The following is a 16,082-nucleotide window of genomic DNA, read 5'->3' as shown; positions in this document are numbered from 1 at the left end:
AGAGAGCCCGCATACCACAAACTACAGAGCCCACACGCTCTGGAACCTGAGCTCCACAACTACAGAGCCCATGCACCCTGGAGCCTGCATGCCACAACTAGAGAAGAGAAAACCCACACGCCACAACTAGAGAGAAGTCCGTGCGCCGCAAGGAAAGATCGCGCATGCCTCAACGAAGATCCCACGTGCCGCAACTAAAGACCTGACGCAGCCATAAATAAATAAATAGATAGTCTTAAAAAAGATTTCAAAGGATTTCATATAATAAATGGAGGACGTTATTTCACAAAGTTTTTAAAATTATGATGAAAGAGATCATCAATATAGGAAATGTTAGAAAATCAACTTTTATTTACCTCTAATTTATACCAAAACAATATGTATTCTTTATTTTTAAATGTAACATACTTTTCAGGAATTCAATTATGAAAGAAGCCAAAATAGATTACTGTGAAAAAGAGATGACAAAGATACGAGATATCAGATATTAGTCTTTTGCAGTGTGACTAGACTGAGGAGAATAACCCAAGAGGCCCTGCATATGAATCAAATGGCAGCTATACTGGGATCCACAGAAAGAAGACAATGTTCTTTCAAAGGAAACTTATTTGTTGTAGATGACTGTAGACTAAAGCACCTGAAATAAAAGCCAGCAAGAAGTGGACCGGGCCTTTCTTTAGATTCTGTGGTTGTCGTAGAAAATGAAAGAAAAATGGTAGGAGGTCCATTGCGAGACAGTGATCAGTGTCATTTTTACAGTTCATGTGGAATTTTTCTTTATTATCTTTTAGATTGTGTGCCACGGAGCCTGTATAAACTGGTGTCATGTTGACATACGAAGCTAATTAAAGCATGGGTAGAGAAGCAGTATGAAGAAAGAGAGCGTATGAAATAAATTACAGGCTTCCCTTAATTGTTTTATGACCTAAGGGCCTTTACTGGCTGGGTAAATAATTCTTAGTCGATTTAGGGTTATTTTAGAGTTTAATCTAGAAATTCTACAACGTAGTTTCTCTATTGCTAAGCAATGGGGTACTTGGAAAAAACAACCCACCCACACGTGTAAATGTGGCATTCCTGAAAGTCATGGTAGACTGTGTTTGCTCAGGCCAGGCCAGCACAGGTTGGGTGGGTGGATGGGATCTGTGCACTCAGCCCCTGGGAGCCTGGCTTTGGGAGCTGCTCCCTCCTCAAGTGTACAGGTTTCCCTGGCCTCCATAGTCTGGTCCTGACTTTGGCTGTTGACTGGCTGCTATAGTGAGGTCCTGGCCCTTCCCCAAGGCTCCTATGATCAGGTCTCCCAACATTCCCTGGGCTGAGAAAATTCCCCAACTCCTGCTTGCCATCCACCTTGTTCCGGGCCCAAAGCCTATAGAAAAAGTACTTCTTACCACAGGGTCCTAGTGTTAAGCCCAGAACCAGAGGTGGGAAGGAAGAGGTACTAGTAGTGAAGGGACAGCCTATTCAAAGATCGTTCCTCCCTTCTGAAAGTATTTCATTATCCTTGTTTCAAGTGTCTCTCTCTGGTCTAATTCTTTCCTTTGGGAGAACGTCTTGTCCTCAAACTTTTCGATATCTCACAAAAATCCACTCATCTCAGATACTTGTGATCTCAGGAGTGCTTAGTTGAGGCACACGGATCATCGAGCCCTCTTTCAGAATTTTTATCCTCTTTCAGATTTTTGTAACTTCCGTAATATAGTTTGGAGGAGTAGAAGCAACTTTTGACTTATTATTTTTTTAAAAAAGAGAAAAATAAAACACAAGGAGACAGCTAACCTTGCTTTAAAACCCTTGGACTAATTAGTATTTTGGTAGTTTTATTCATCCAGCTATTGCTCTTAGCAGTTTATTAGAAGATTGGATACAGAAATGTAAGGATCCTGGAGGAAATGTAAATCTGATGTAAATGTAGTATAGCAAATAAAGGAATTTGATACTGTCTTTTTCTTGACCTAAGATGCCTCTCATTTGCAACAGAACAACATGTGAAGCAGAAGTTCTAATGTTTGACAGATAACAAAAAAGTAATAAACCCAGGCGCAGATGGGAGCCATCCTGGACTTACATAAAAGCTGGCTCCAAGAAAGGCTTTTTAATAGTCAAAATATTTCAGCTGTTTTTGCCATTCAAGACCGGTGTGTCTTAATGTCAAAAAGAATTTTTTTATTTAAACATTTTCATATGCTAGGAAATTTAATAACCCTAACTACAGAAATATCATAAAAGTAAAACATAAAACACACACTCAGAAATAAATCACAACTCCAGTAAATTTGATCACAAATAAATTGTGTGGGGATGATGGGTCTTTATCCTTTTGGATGCCAGGCATGTATTGAGTGCCAGAAGTTAACAGAAGCTACAGTTAGAACTTGGATGCTTTCTTTCCGACAGAGTTTTAGACAGAGGGGACTTTAGCAATTGCATTTTGAAATTTGTTATATTGTTTGGGACAAATTCCATTCACTTTTCAGCCCCTGTTCTCATCCCATTTTAATGCACAATTCCTTAACCAGCAAAACTCACAAGCGTTTGTTGATGACTTCCGCAAATGGTAAGGTAGTTAGTGATGGCAGCTCACATTCATTGCCAATTGAAAAGGACTTTGGAGAGGTCCATTTAAGACTGGACCCTCTACTGAATGGTCATTTGTAAAGAAGGTGGCTTATGTGGCCTCACAGCATTCGTTTTATTAAAGGATTCTCTTGGTTAGGGAAACCAGTTATATTGAGCCTTTGACACTTGAGAACAAGATCAAAATGGGCATGAGAGCAGGTAAGGGCAGCTGCCTTTCCAATGTTTTTCACTTAAAATAAGCGCCCTGCTCAGGATCTTGATGGTGACAAGGGTCTTCAGAGTCAGTTACCAGAATGTGATAAGACATCTCTCGATTCTAAGTGGTTTCTCAGGGCTTCAGGGCTATAAATGATGCCAGAGTAATTTGTGAGTCAGTAGACTTTAACTAGTCTTTAAACCAGTAGAAAATGTTCGATTTTGTTATCACATTGATTTTTAATACCTTATTGCCTTATTAAACTGTGCTTTTTATTTTAGATGTATCTTTATGGTAATTCTGTTTGAAGGCATCAGTCCTAGTGGTTTTAAGTGTTCAGAATCTTAAGTCTTTAGGGCTCCAGGAGAGACCCCATTATAGGTCATGAAAAGGATAGTGTCCAATTCTTTTATTTGTATATGTTCTTTCTTCTTTTAAATGATGAGGTTGTAACCTAAAATGGACCTTTCTTTCTGTGAGAAACAGCTTGGACCACAGCAGGATGGATGATTGAGAAAAATCTGTGACCCTTGCAGCTGGGTCTGCCTCAGGGCACAGGATGTGATGGTTGGATCACCCATTCTGCCCTGGAGGCTTGTTTAGGTCACAAGCACTAACCACAGCCTGAGTATCAGCTGAGGTCCTGGGTACTGGACCAACACTGAGTCCATCTTGGGATACTGATTCCCATTCTGACCTTGGCCCCTGTGATTATCTCTATTGCAGGTGAGAGTGTGTTCACTAATGGGCAGAGGCAAGGTTTGTGTCCAGGTTTTCTGTTACCACTAGTCTAGCATTCTTCCCATTTTGCTGAAACTTGTCATGTGGCAAGTATATTTCTCTTGAAGCAAGTTAGCTTTGAAAACACCACGACCAGCACCATCACCACCACCTCCATCCACGACAAACGTCTGGTGTGGTATCATTGGGGTGTGAATTGGGAATTAGCCAAGAAACCCAGTTTATTTTCTAGTCCATCTGTTTTGCTGTTCACTGAGAGTTTCATCGCTCTAATAATGATTTTCTCAGCATAGGAAGATCTCATCCTTTTCTCAATCTTAAGGATATTTCTAGTCTGTAGATAAATGATTACTCAGGAAAAAAATATTTGTCTACTTATCACTTATCTTCTGGTTCAATTGTAGTTTCTCTTTAAGCTGCTTGCCTCCTTCTCTAGAAACTTCCCAGACTATTCCAATCTGCAGTGACCTTGTTATCTTCTAAACCAGGGGTTGGTGCTTTTTTAGTAAAGGGGCAGATAGTAAACATTTTCAAGTTTGTGAGCCATATGGTGTGTTGTCACTGTAGCACCAAAACAGCTGAAAACAAATGCAGAGTATCTAAATGAATGGGTTTGGCTGTGTTCTGATAAAACTTTGTTTATAACACAGGAGGAAGAGGCTGGATTTAACTCTGGCAGTAGTTTGCTGACCCTTGTCCTACACTAAAAATATTTATGTGTCAATTGCTTGGGTTATCTGTTATTTTTAAAAAATTGGTCTCTCATATCGTTACATAAATTTGCATTTGCACACAGAGAATTTATTGTATGCAAATACTTTTCTCAATAAGTATTATCTATTTTTTCATTGGTTTAAGTTCCTTTGTCTTATCATCCCCAAACCTGCCCTGAGTAATCAGTATCTGGTTTTTGAAAAGTGCTGCAATTGAACCAGAGGAGTAGTCGAGCAAGAGGTAAAGGTATTCTTTCCTAGCAAACCCCTTAGCTTTAGAATGATTTTGCTGGGGATCAACATGCTTGCATTTGACTTGAAAAGGCAAGTCCTCCCATACAGGAAGGACAATTGTGGTGCTAACAGATCTGAAACGCATATGTATGGTGACTGAATCTGTACTTTAGTGAGTGAGTGATTATATTGCTTTTGTGTCCTGGCTATTCTTGCATGCCTTCAAGAAACTGCTGGGAAGATAACATGGGGCAGCCTTGTCTTTAACATAGATGCCATACAGCTGGTGGCTTGGGAAGAACGTGAATTGCTATCTAGTCCCTCACAGACAAGCAAAATTCTAAATCAGTGTTTATCAATGAATGAGGAAAACCATTTCTGGCTTGGGAGGAGCTCAGAAATCAATTAATCTCCCTTTTCCCTTAAGTGAGGGCATTTCATGAAAGAATGAGAAATAGGGAGATCACTGATAAGAATTAAGTGAATTCTGTGTTTCCAAGTCCTTCATATCAATCTTCTCCTCTCTCATCATCTTTGTTAAATATGTGGTTTTAATTGTGGTCTGTGTGTACCTGGAAAGGAAAGGAAAGAAAAGAAAGGCCTTCAGTTGGCCGTTTGTACAGTGTCTCTTCCTTCATAGGGGCTCTGCAAGTTGCTTTGGAAACAACAGGAACACAGAGGCTAGTACAAGTCTCCAGCATGTTTCTTGTGGATCAGGAAGTGAGAAATGAGTGAGAGGACTAGGCAAGTGAGAAGAATCCTCACTTGTCTTTTTGTCTTTGTCACCAGGAGCGATTGACATCAGAAGAGCCAAGAGGGAGAAGGGAGCTTAAAAGGAGCCAAGGGCTGGGCTTCCCTGGTGGCGCAGTGGTTGAGTCCACCTGCCGATGCAGGGGATATGGGCTCGTGCCCCGGTCCGGGAAGATCCCGCATGCCGCGGAGCGGCTGGGCCCGTGAGCCATGGCCGCTGAGCCTGCTCGTCTGGAGCCTGAGCTCTGCAATGGGAGAGGCCACAACAGTGAGAGGCCCGCGTACTGCAAAAAAAAAAAAAGAGCCAAGGGCATTTGAAATGCTTAGATGGTGACTGGTGGCCACCTGGCTATTAGCAAGCCTGTCTCTATAGTGTTTAGTGTTTTCAGAGTGCTTTGCAGTCAGGTTTCTTAGTCACCCTTCACAGCCACCACATGAAGCTAATTGATAGGCCTCCCGTTTAGCACTGAGGACAAGTGACTTGCTGAGGGTCAGGCGGTGAGTTGCTTATGGAGCTCATTAGTCCCTGGGTCATCAGTCTTGTGGGTTAGCAAAATATTATTTCCTTTTTTTTCTAAAAACAGCTCTAGCCAGCCTCGGAAAACTTATTACTACTGGTAGACCTGATTGTTTTCCAGGATGATACTATTGTAAAAATTCTAACTTAAAAATACTTTTTTAAGATTTGCCTTTCTTAAAGCTTCATAATGTCACTTTTCAAAAAATTTAGCATGTGCGTTTTAAACTTTAGCCAAGTCCTTTATTTAGTGATGATCTCAGAACTTTGGCCCTTTTATTCCTCTTAAGTTCTTCAACCAGAGACTTCAAGAGAAATAAAATTTTTTAACTAGGCAGACTTGGTTTGTGGCATTAGCTGTGGTCAAAATTTGTATGGAGGGATGAGGTGAAACTGTTTTATATTTCAGTTTTTTTTTTTTTTTGGCTGTGTCGGGTCTTAGTTGTGGCACACGGGCTTCTCTCTAGTTGTGGCTTGCGGATTTTCTCTCTCTAGTTGTGGTGTGCAGGCTCCAGAGCACATGGGCTCTGTAGTTTGTGGCATGCAGGCTCTCTAGTTGAGGTGTGCGAGCTCAGTAGTTGTGGTGTGTGGGCTTAGTTGCCCCGCCGCATGTGGGATCTTAGTTTCCTAACCAGGGATGGAACCCACGTCCCCTGCATTGTAAGGTGGATTCTTTACCACTGGACCACCAGGGAAGTCCCTCAATTATTCTGTCTTTTATTCCCAGAATCTCATAGAGGCTAGACAAAAGCAGTAACCTCACTTTTTGGAATAAGAGATGTTGACATTTATTGTTCAGTTAGTACAGGGATATTCATTCAATGAAGAGTGACTAGTGAGCTTTCTCTGCTTTTCTTAATATAACCAAAACAACCCCTAACAAATAGGGAATGGGATTTCTATAGGTCATGTAAGGCTGATGACTTGTATTGACCATTCATTCAATATTTTACCCCTCAAGTATTTTTTGAGCATCCCTTATACAGAGATACTGTTTTAGACAATGGGGATACAGCCCTGAATAAGAAATTCATGCAGCTTACATCTTAGTAGGTGGATTATTCTTTTAAAACCATAAATACGTATTATTGGGAAGTGATAATCACTGTAAACAAAACAAAAACAGGATACAGAATTGAACAGTGACTGGAGTAAGGGGGTATTTCACATGGAGTTAGAAAAAGCCTCTCTGAGGACGTGAAATCTAAAGAGACCCGAAGGAAGGAAAAGATTATGGCTAGAATAGAGTATTGCAAGAAGTGAGAACAGCAAAGACAAAAGCCTGAGGTAGGAATGAGATAGGCGTGTTTGAGGAAACAGGAGCTAGAAGGCTAGAGTGGCTGGAACAGAATGAGTGAGACAGAGAGTAACAGGATGTGAAGTCAGAAACGGGCCGGGAACAGACCCTGTGGGCTTTGTTGACCAAGGTCGAGTGTGTGGATTTGGGGTGTGAGTTGACGGAAAGCCATTGGAGGAATTGGGTGAGGGTATGATATTATCTATTTACATTTCCCAAAGGTCTCTGCGAATATTGGGTTGAAACCAGACGAAAGATAGTAGAGGCAGGAAGAGGGGACATAAGGACACTCAATAGGGAGCTACTTTGGTAGACTGAGAGGGCTGATGGTCGCTTGAACTAGGGGTGGAAATGGTGAGGAGGCATGGATTCACAACGCTATATATTGAAGTAGAGCTGGGAGTGCTTTATGACAGATCAGATGTGGAATATAAGGGAAAGAGACGGCATATGGCTTCACTGGTTGGGTACCGACAACCCCAGGAAGAACTGTTTACAGAGACTGTGCAGTGAATGGCAGCCCAGGGAAGAATCAAGGATGATCCTTGGATTTTGATCTAAGCAACCGTATGATTGGTGGTGCTTTTTACTGAGATGGGGAAGACTGGGGGGAATAGGTTAACGGGTGCAGGGGAATCAAGTTCTTTGGGGGCGTGGTAAAGTTGAGATGTTGGACATCGACAAGGAGATGTCAGATGCAGAGTTAGATATATACATATGGAACTCAGGGAAAAGGGCAGGGCTGGATATAAAAATTTGAAAGAATACATGGCTATGGGACTGAATTAGAAATTTTTGTGAATGAGTGTTGAGAAAAAAAAAGTGGTTTGTGGACTGTGCCCTGGGACACTGCAAGATTTAAAGGTAGGGAATGAGAGAGGCATACAATGCATCCTAAATTATTTATGTTAGGAAGTAGCACACAAATAAACATATTTTTAAATCACTTATTTTCTTCCTCCCCTAGTAAGAGCCGTTTGTGAAGATTGAGCTCACGTCCCCATGATGTTTCCTTTTGTGCTTTAATGGTGTTGTCACTAATGGGAGATTTCATTTCTCCCTGCAGGTGATTTTATTACTACCATGTGTGCAGAGATTATGGGGCCTAGATTCATTTGGACCACTCATGTTTTTGTAAACCTTTAACAGTCAGATCGTTGTGAATTGCTCTGAGGTAGAGCTTTCCACAAAATGGCACGGGTGAACTGCAGTCTGACAGGCAGCCGTTGTTATTTGAGTTATGAACGCATGTCCTAGGGTGGTAGCTGCCTTTGGATGAAGCTGACTCTTCCTGCCTCTCTGTTGACCTCTCTCATGTCTTGACCTCCCCATTTTGTGTGGGAGCTTCGGGGACTGGAAGACTCCTTGAAGATACCGTAGGCCCTTCCTTTTGCCAAAGCCAGGCCAGTGAACACCACCTCACAGTGTAATACTTCTCAGTAACCTCAGCAAGGATTTGTCCTAAATATGTGTTTAGTCCCTGGGGCTCTAGCTACATGTCTTCCACTGGGCTCTGAAGTGCTGAGGTATTTAACACAATCATTACTCAGCTCTGCTCTGCAAGCCAAATGCAATGTTAATTAGAATTACTTTTTTTTTAATGTATAATTATATAATTTATTAAAATCAACACAATTCATATACAAAATATTAACATGGCAGTCATTAAGTTTGTTAAGCACTTCAAATACTGAAATGTTAAAACAGTAAAACTACACTAAGCAACTTTTGCATCAAGGGATCTAATCTAGCTCACTACTTCAGGCTGGACATTCACTCTCCGAAGTACTTCTTCAGGCATGGAAAAAACAGGGCTAACAGGTTTAATCTGTCCTTCTCCCCAAAGTGACAATCCAGCAATTCCAAATACAGTATGAAAAGGACCTACTGTATCTCCTGGCCTGTCTGCAAATTCTCCCGTTTATTCATCTTGACATGCTAAGATGAAACTGCGCAGTTTCTGTCAATCCAGTGAAGCCTTCCAATTACCTTTAGGGAAGCCAACACCCACCAAGAATAGCATACATCTGATAACTTCTGTGGCTTCCATGGAGTCCACCTGACGCAGGCTGGTGTTCACAAAGCCACCAGCCAAGTAAATCAGAATTTACTCGATGCAACTGACTAGTAATAGCCAGGAATCCTGTGCACCAACAGATCTGCCCAGCATGGGATTCAGAACCTGGCCTGCAACCAAACCCACCATCAAAGTTCATACATGATAAAACAAATTCGATTGCCTTTTCCACGTTAATAGCATCCAGCTTCCCCAATAGAGCCAAACTGCCACTGCACAAAAAGAGAATCTTGTATCGATTTCTCCCTATTATATAAAAGTAGATTTTCACATCCCATGAAGCAGCTGGTCTCTCCGGCCTGCACTGTATTCAGCCCTTATCTTTTAGACTGGACCCCTCTGTTCTAGTACTCCTGTATGCTGACATAACTAGCACAGTGCATGCTGGAACTTCCAGCAGACCATTAACTCCAGTTAGACCAGCTGCTTAGTGGGACCCCAAATATCTCCAGTGAAAGAACCATCTTCTTTCTGTAGACTCTGAACATATTCCACAACTTTATTTACGTCAATAACATTAATACTATCAGAGAGAGTAAGAATGTAATCATCTTTCTTTGAGCCATAGGATGCTATATAATCTGCATGCTTCTCCAGTAATAGGGTGTCGGGTGCATCTGACTTGCATCCTTCTGCAGTGGGCCCATGTCTGAAAGCGGAAAGAGCTAGAATTACTTTTTTGCTTTTGCATCTACACTGGCATTTCATTTCTATGCCCTGACTCTCACTCCTTCTCATGCCCCTCTCCTGCCCCCTTTTTTATAAGCTAAAGACCTAAAAGTATTCAGATATGTTTCTCTCAGCAAGAATGCCATAAACTTTTACTATTTAATGTCAACCTAATTGGAAACTCATTTAGATGTATGATCTTTCTTTTTTTCTCGAAATTTCAGTCTTTCTCACAGGGAGGTGTATGGTTAATAAAAGACAAGAATTAAGGACATAAACTCTTTACCTAGAAGCAGAATGCACGTAAATCTAATTGTCCACACTTCCTACCTATTGTCTAACAGCTTTTTTTTTTTTTTTTTACCAGGCCTTCATTGTTATTTGTCTGTTATTGCTCTGGCTACAGAGATACAGGGTTTTTGCTGTTTTGGCCCTTTCAAGATATTAATTCTTTTCTTCCTGGGGTTTGCCCTCTCTCATTCTTGTAAAAAGGCATCCTGCTAACCTCTGTAATTACTTTCATTTATTTTATTTTTTTCTGGAAACTGTATTTAAATATCTTCAAGTTTCACCTGGAGTGATAGATATTTCAGAATTATTTTCTTTTCCAAGAACATATTTTCATTATGGCATGAAGTTAAAGTCATTTACAATTTAATTATTTTGAAAACTCCTATTTTACATGTCAGAAGAAAACCATTTGTTGGGGGTATTTGTGAGAAAGATGCTTTTGTGTTTAATATTGTTAATTCCCTCTTTGATCTTCATTCTAAAATCTGATGAATGAGATATATTACTTCCCCTGGCATTTCCTATCCTGGTTAATGGCATGGCCATTTAGCTGGTACCCATCCCAGAGTCCTCTTTCAGCCTCCCTGCCTCCACTGAAATAAATATTAAGGCTCAAAAGGTCCTGCCCTGTAATCCATCAATATCCTTTTTATTCCTTCTGCTATTGTCCAGTGTAGGTGATGGGTAATCATTTTTTACTTGAACTTCTTTGTTAATCTCCTAATTGGACTTTATCCTACCTAGTCTTATCCCACCCAGATCATTCTCCACATTATTCCTACAGCAATCTATCAAACCGAATCAGGTCTTGTCACGTAGCTCATCCCTTAGCATAGAATAAATTTCAAATCCTTCATATGGTATAGAAGGTTCTCCATCATCTGACCTCCTGCCTTTCATGTCAGCCTCAGTTCTTGCCACTCTGTCCCTCGTGTCCTAGGCTCACATTGTTCTGAACAACTTCTGTTTCCCTGTGACAACTGTTTAATATTTCAGGTTCTCTGAACTGAAGTTCCTCACAGCCTCAACTGCGACTCCACAGACCTCAATCTTAGCCATTATTTGGCATAATAAATGAGGAGTGAGTGAATAAATATTACCTTCTGGCTTCCTTAGCTGGGAACGCCTGTATACTTATAGATTCATTGGCCTACACGTAATTAAATTGAGAATAATATTTCTCTTGATGATAACTTTTTTTATATTCACATTACATAATGATTTTGTAATTACATAATGATTATATAATCATTTTGTATGGAAATTACATAATGATTTTGATGGCACTACATAATGATTTTGATGGAAATCAGCATATACTCTGGATGCCTCAGTAATAAGGTCTTATTTCTACTTTTGGTCTGCTAACCATTCCTAGTGATCTTTTCAGTTACTGTTTCTTTGGTTTTTCTGTTTTCTTTTTTTTTAACATATTTGAGCTTCACTGCAGCTTTAGAAATAGATGAAAGTGATTCCAGATTTTCAGAATAAATTTATTTTGCTCAAATAATAACTGGCTAATGAGAAGGAAAAATAGTGGGAATTTAGTCTGTGTTTAAATTCTATAGACTTGCCAAAAAAGTCTATATGGACCATCATAGTAACATCAGTTTCACTTACTTCAGGCCATTTTAGCACTCTAGAAGTGTGCTTTAGTTACTTAACAAATAGCTGAGTACCTACTAATTACCAAGTACATAGGCACACAAGTAAAGCATTTACACAACTATTTCTGAGATGACAGAGGAAAAGCCACAGTCTCACACATAGATTTTGATCAACCATTAATATAAGTTTATTGAGCAGCTACTACATGTAGATAGGGTGCTAGTCATTGTGATTACAGAGATAATAAAAGTCAAGTGTGGTGACCTCAGGGAGCTCCAAGATACATGAAATATTACTGTAAAACAGGATAGGGCTATGAACAAGAGTCTTATCAGCTCACCTTACAGTGAGTGGTCAGGGTAATTACACCCTCTGTCAAACCATGAAAGTAGAGTCCACATGATCATGATTTGCTCATCAGAGCCAGGATGGAAGTAAGCTTTTTCAATACCTATTCCAGAATAAGAGAAAGAATATGAATGAATAAGGAACCAGAATCAAGAGAATGACATCCTGGGTCACACCAGTGTGGGACAAGAAAAGCATGGGATCCAGAAAAGTATCACTGGAACCCCAAACCCAAAGAGAAGAAAGAACAGGAAATAGACTATTCCCTTGGTAACTGTATTTAGCTGGAACCCTACTGTATTTCGTTTATATCAATACCGTGACACACATAGTATTCCAAAGTGAGTTGTTAGCAATTCTCAACAAATTGTTTAGGCAACTTTATCAAATCTCAAGTCTCAAAATCTTTGGGTTATTATAGCTGCAGGCTTTAAGTAAGTGTTGTGGCCACAGTTCTGGGTCTGGAGTGGACAAAGTCAAAAGGGCCCAGAGATGATGTTTAGCTGGTGTGTATCAGTTCCTCTGCATCAGTTATTAATATGAACACGCTTCTATTCTGACCTCCCCAAGCCCCTGGGCCATTCTAAACCATCCTGATCCTCCACAGGATCTACGAGATCTCCTTGCAGCCCAGGAGCTAAGTAGTGAGTACATGGAACAGAAGAAGACCTCCAGGGCCCCCAACCAAAAAGAAAAAAAATCACTACAGAGTACAAATTATTGAGAACAAGCGCCAGGCCAACAGTTCATGTCTTAATAGATAAATAGTAGGAGCTCATGTGAGCTAGTCTTAATAATCTTTTAACTGACAGCACTTAGGAGAGACCTAACATGTAGTAGGGGCTTAGTAATTGAGAGCTATTATTACTGAGACACACCCTCAAGGAGTCTTCTTCCTACTGAGGAGACGTATGTAAATAGACCACAACCCTTAGCTTCGCGAGAAGGAGAGAATGGTCCCTGTCCTGGCCCCGTGTTCTCTCTCTCTGATTCCCCTCTGCGTATCACAGGATGCTGCCATCTGCACTGGGATGTTGTTTCATGTGCCAGGGCCCTCATTTCTATTTGATGGCAATTTAATTCTTTCCTAGTGTGACGACTTAAAGTTAAGTGCAGGATCTTTACCTGTTGTATTGCTAAGGAAGTTTCATTTTCTTCCATAATGTCCACAAAGCATCTTCTGCCAGTTTTATTCTCTGTGGGATTGGTGTCTCCGTTTTCATGGCACTACAGCATGTTCTCTCTCTCCACTCTAAGAGCTCTTTGTTCTTTGGAGTGCTGCCCTGAGCCTGCCCATTCAGTATTCTGTTTCTGCTAGTGTTGCTGCAGTAGGATATATCAGGTATTTTTAATTCTATTCCTTTTGTTAGAGTAATTTCCTTTTTGGGGGTGGAAATAAAGATATCTTTATACTTAGACCACTTGAGGGCTGAAGCCCAGAGAGTTTCCTTTAAAATCATCACAAGCTCCAAATCTTGTGGGCGACTTGCCTTCATATGCAAAATCTGCTATGGAGCTATCACCAGAAATTTTGTTTTGCAGTTTCCCAGCACACTTCTTTCTCCAACTCAGGATTTCTCAACTTGAGCACTATTGACGTTTGGGGCTGGAAAATTGTAGGGGGCTATCCTGTACATTGTCAGACATTCAGAAGCATCCTTGTCCTCTACCAAGTAGATTCCCATAGAAACTGCCCAGTTTTGACAATTAAAAATGTCTGCAAGGCATTTTTGTCAAATACCCCTGCTGAGGGCCAGATCACTTCAGGTTGAGAACTGCTCTAAATAATAAACACATGAAAGTAGACAAACAAGTTATAAATGTGTTGACAAGCAAAGCAAAAACATTCGTGGTAATGACAGCAAATACTTAGCACTTAATGTGGGCCGGGCACTGCTGGAAAAGCTCTTTTCATATAAGTAACCAAACCCATAGACTGAGGTACCATTGTACCATTATTTATACACATCTTATAGACGAGGACACTGAGGCACAGAGAGGTCATGCAGGGGCTAAGTGTCAGATCAAGAATCTGAACCTAGGGACTTCCCTGGCAGTCCAGTGGTTAAGACTTTGCCTTCCTATGAAGGGGGGTGCTGGCTCCATCCCTCATCAGGGAGCTAAGATCCCACATGCCTTGTGACCAAAAAACCAAAACATAAAACAGAAGCAATACTGTAACAAATTCAATAAAGACTTTAAAAATGGTCCACATCAAAAAGAATCTGAACCTAGGCATTGTGACCCTATAGTCAATGATCTGAACTCACTGTGTTTTCTTTCAACAAAAATTTATTGGAATAGAGACCTACTTGGCATCGTATGGAATATTATCTTTGGTACATGCTTAGTAAATATTTTGTTAAGTGAATAAATGAGTATCTGTAAATCCAGGAAATTATCTAATATTTTAAATTAGTATTGAATAGATTCTTTAGTTAATTTAAATAAAAAAGTACTTTTCCCTGAATACAGTCAACTATTATCTGTTAGAGCAAAGCAGAGGGTCTCTTAGCATTTCTAAGCCCATTGACAGGAATCTTTTGGAAAAGATTTGTCAAGGTGACCTTTAAAATCTCTTCTGATCTGAGCATTTATTTGTGTGCTGGTGCAGTATTGCAACATTTCAGAATGAAGACTAATCAAACTGAACAAAATATTATTTTCCTGATGAGATTAAGCAAAGCACCTGCTCTTGCCATATAATAGGGAGAGGATTCATCCTCCCTCCTAAACTAGGTATGCATTCGCATGACGTATGATGCACTGTTTGATACTTTGACCTAGCTTCAGGACTTATAAAATATTAAACATCTTTAACTAACAGGAAACCACTTTAGTCGATCAATCTTCAGGCTTTCATAGTTGGCTTCCTATAATAGATGAGGGGCTGAGCTCTAATATTTGTTACAAATGCATTACATCTGATTTATATCTAAGTGGGAAGCCCATATTTTATATAATAAAATATAAAAACATAGTATTCTTTTATCCTTGTTAAAGATGTTTATTAAATGTATTTCTATAAGGCAAAAGAATGGAAGCTTCCAGAGTGTCAATTAAAATAATTTTACTAAGAGTAATAAATAAAATATAACCATAAAGTAGCAAGAAGATAATCACAATAGCTTCATCTTGCTAGTTCTCTTAAAACTCACATTGTGAATTACAATTTTCCTCAGTGAGACCATAAGTAATATAAGTATTCTCTTTTCGTTCAGATGATCTTTTAAAAATTTGAGTGGCTTCATATTTTTTTCTTAATTTTGAAGGAGAAGTCAGTTATTTTAAGGACAATACTAGAAAGTATTCCAAATCTCAATTTTCATGGAAAAAGATCTTCCAGATATCATGTCATTAAAGAGGAATAGTAGTACCAATATGTTTTATTTTCATCAGTGATTTGAAGGGATGCTTTTGTTTCCTCATCTAGGGTGTTTGCTTATAGTATTCGAATTCATGATTTATTTTATTTCATTTCATTTTTACATTATATAATAATTCTAATACTAAATTTTTTTTTTAATTTTTTGTTTTTTTTAAATTGAAGTTTAGTTGATTTACAATATTAGTTTCAGGTGTAGAACATCGTGATTCAAAACTTTTATATATTATACTCCACTTAAAGTTATTATAAATTATTGACTATATTCCCTATGCTGTACAATATATTCTTTTAGCTTATTTATACCTAGTACTTTGTACCTCTTAACTCCCTACCCCTGTCTTGCCCCTCCCCACTTCCCTCTTCTCACTGGTAACCACTAGTTGGTTCTCTAGATCCATGAATCTGTTTCTGTTTTGTTATATTCATTCCTTTGTTTTTATTTTTTAGATTTCTCATATAAATGGTAACATACAGTATTTTTCTTTCTCTTTCGAACTTATTTCACTAAGCATAATACCCTCCAGCCCAACCATGTTGTTGCAAATGTAAAAATTTAATTCTTTTTTATGGCTGAGTAGTATTACATTGTGTGTGTGTGTGTGTGTGTGTGTATATATATATATATATATATACATATATATACACACACACACACACCCCACATCTTTTTTAT

General features: G+C 39.4%; 1 protein-coding gene and 1 pseudogene across 7 annotated transcripts in view; one reads left to right on the top strand and one right to left on the bottom strand.

Moving 5' to 3' along the window:
- The window catches only part of CCDC85A (coiled-coil domain containing 85A), a 196,097-nt gene that overhangs the window by 162,791 nt on the left and 17,224 nt on the right, over positions 1–16,082 (top strand). The gene's annotated exons all lie outside the window — the stretch shown is intronic.
- On the bottom strand, positions 8,776–13,182 carry LOC308628012 (geranylgeranyl transferase type-2 subunit beta-like; annotated as a pseudogene). The gene is made up of 4 exons: positions 12,900–13,182; positions 12,019–12,124; positions 9,544–9,754; positions 8,776–9,351 (listed from the first exon to the last, which is right to left on the bottom strand). The product of its transcript is annotated as a geranylgeranyl transferase type-2 subunit beta-like (transcript).

This window comes from Mesoplodon bidens (genome assembly GCF_964165515.1).
Source record: "Mesoplodon bidens genome assembly, chromosome: 14".
Taxonomy (NCBI): domain Eukaryota; kingdom Metazoa; phylum Chordata; class Mammalia; order Artiodactyla; family Ziphiidae; genus Mesoplodon; species Mesoplodon bidens.
Note: the sequence above shows the minus strand (reverse complement) of the source record. Positions and strands in the feature narration are given on the sequence as shown.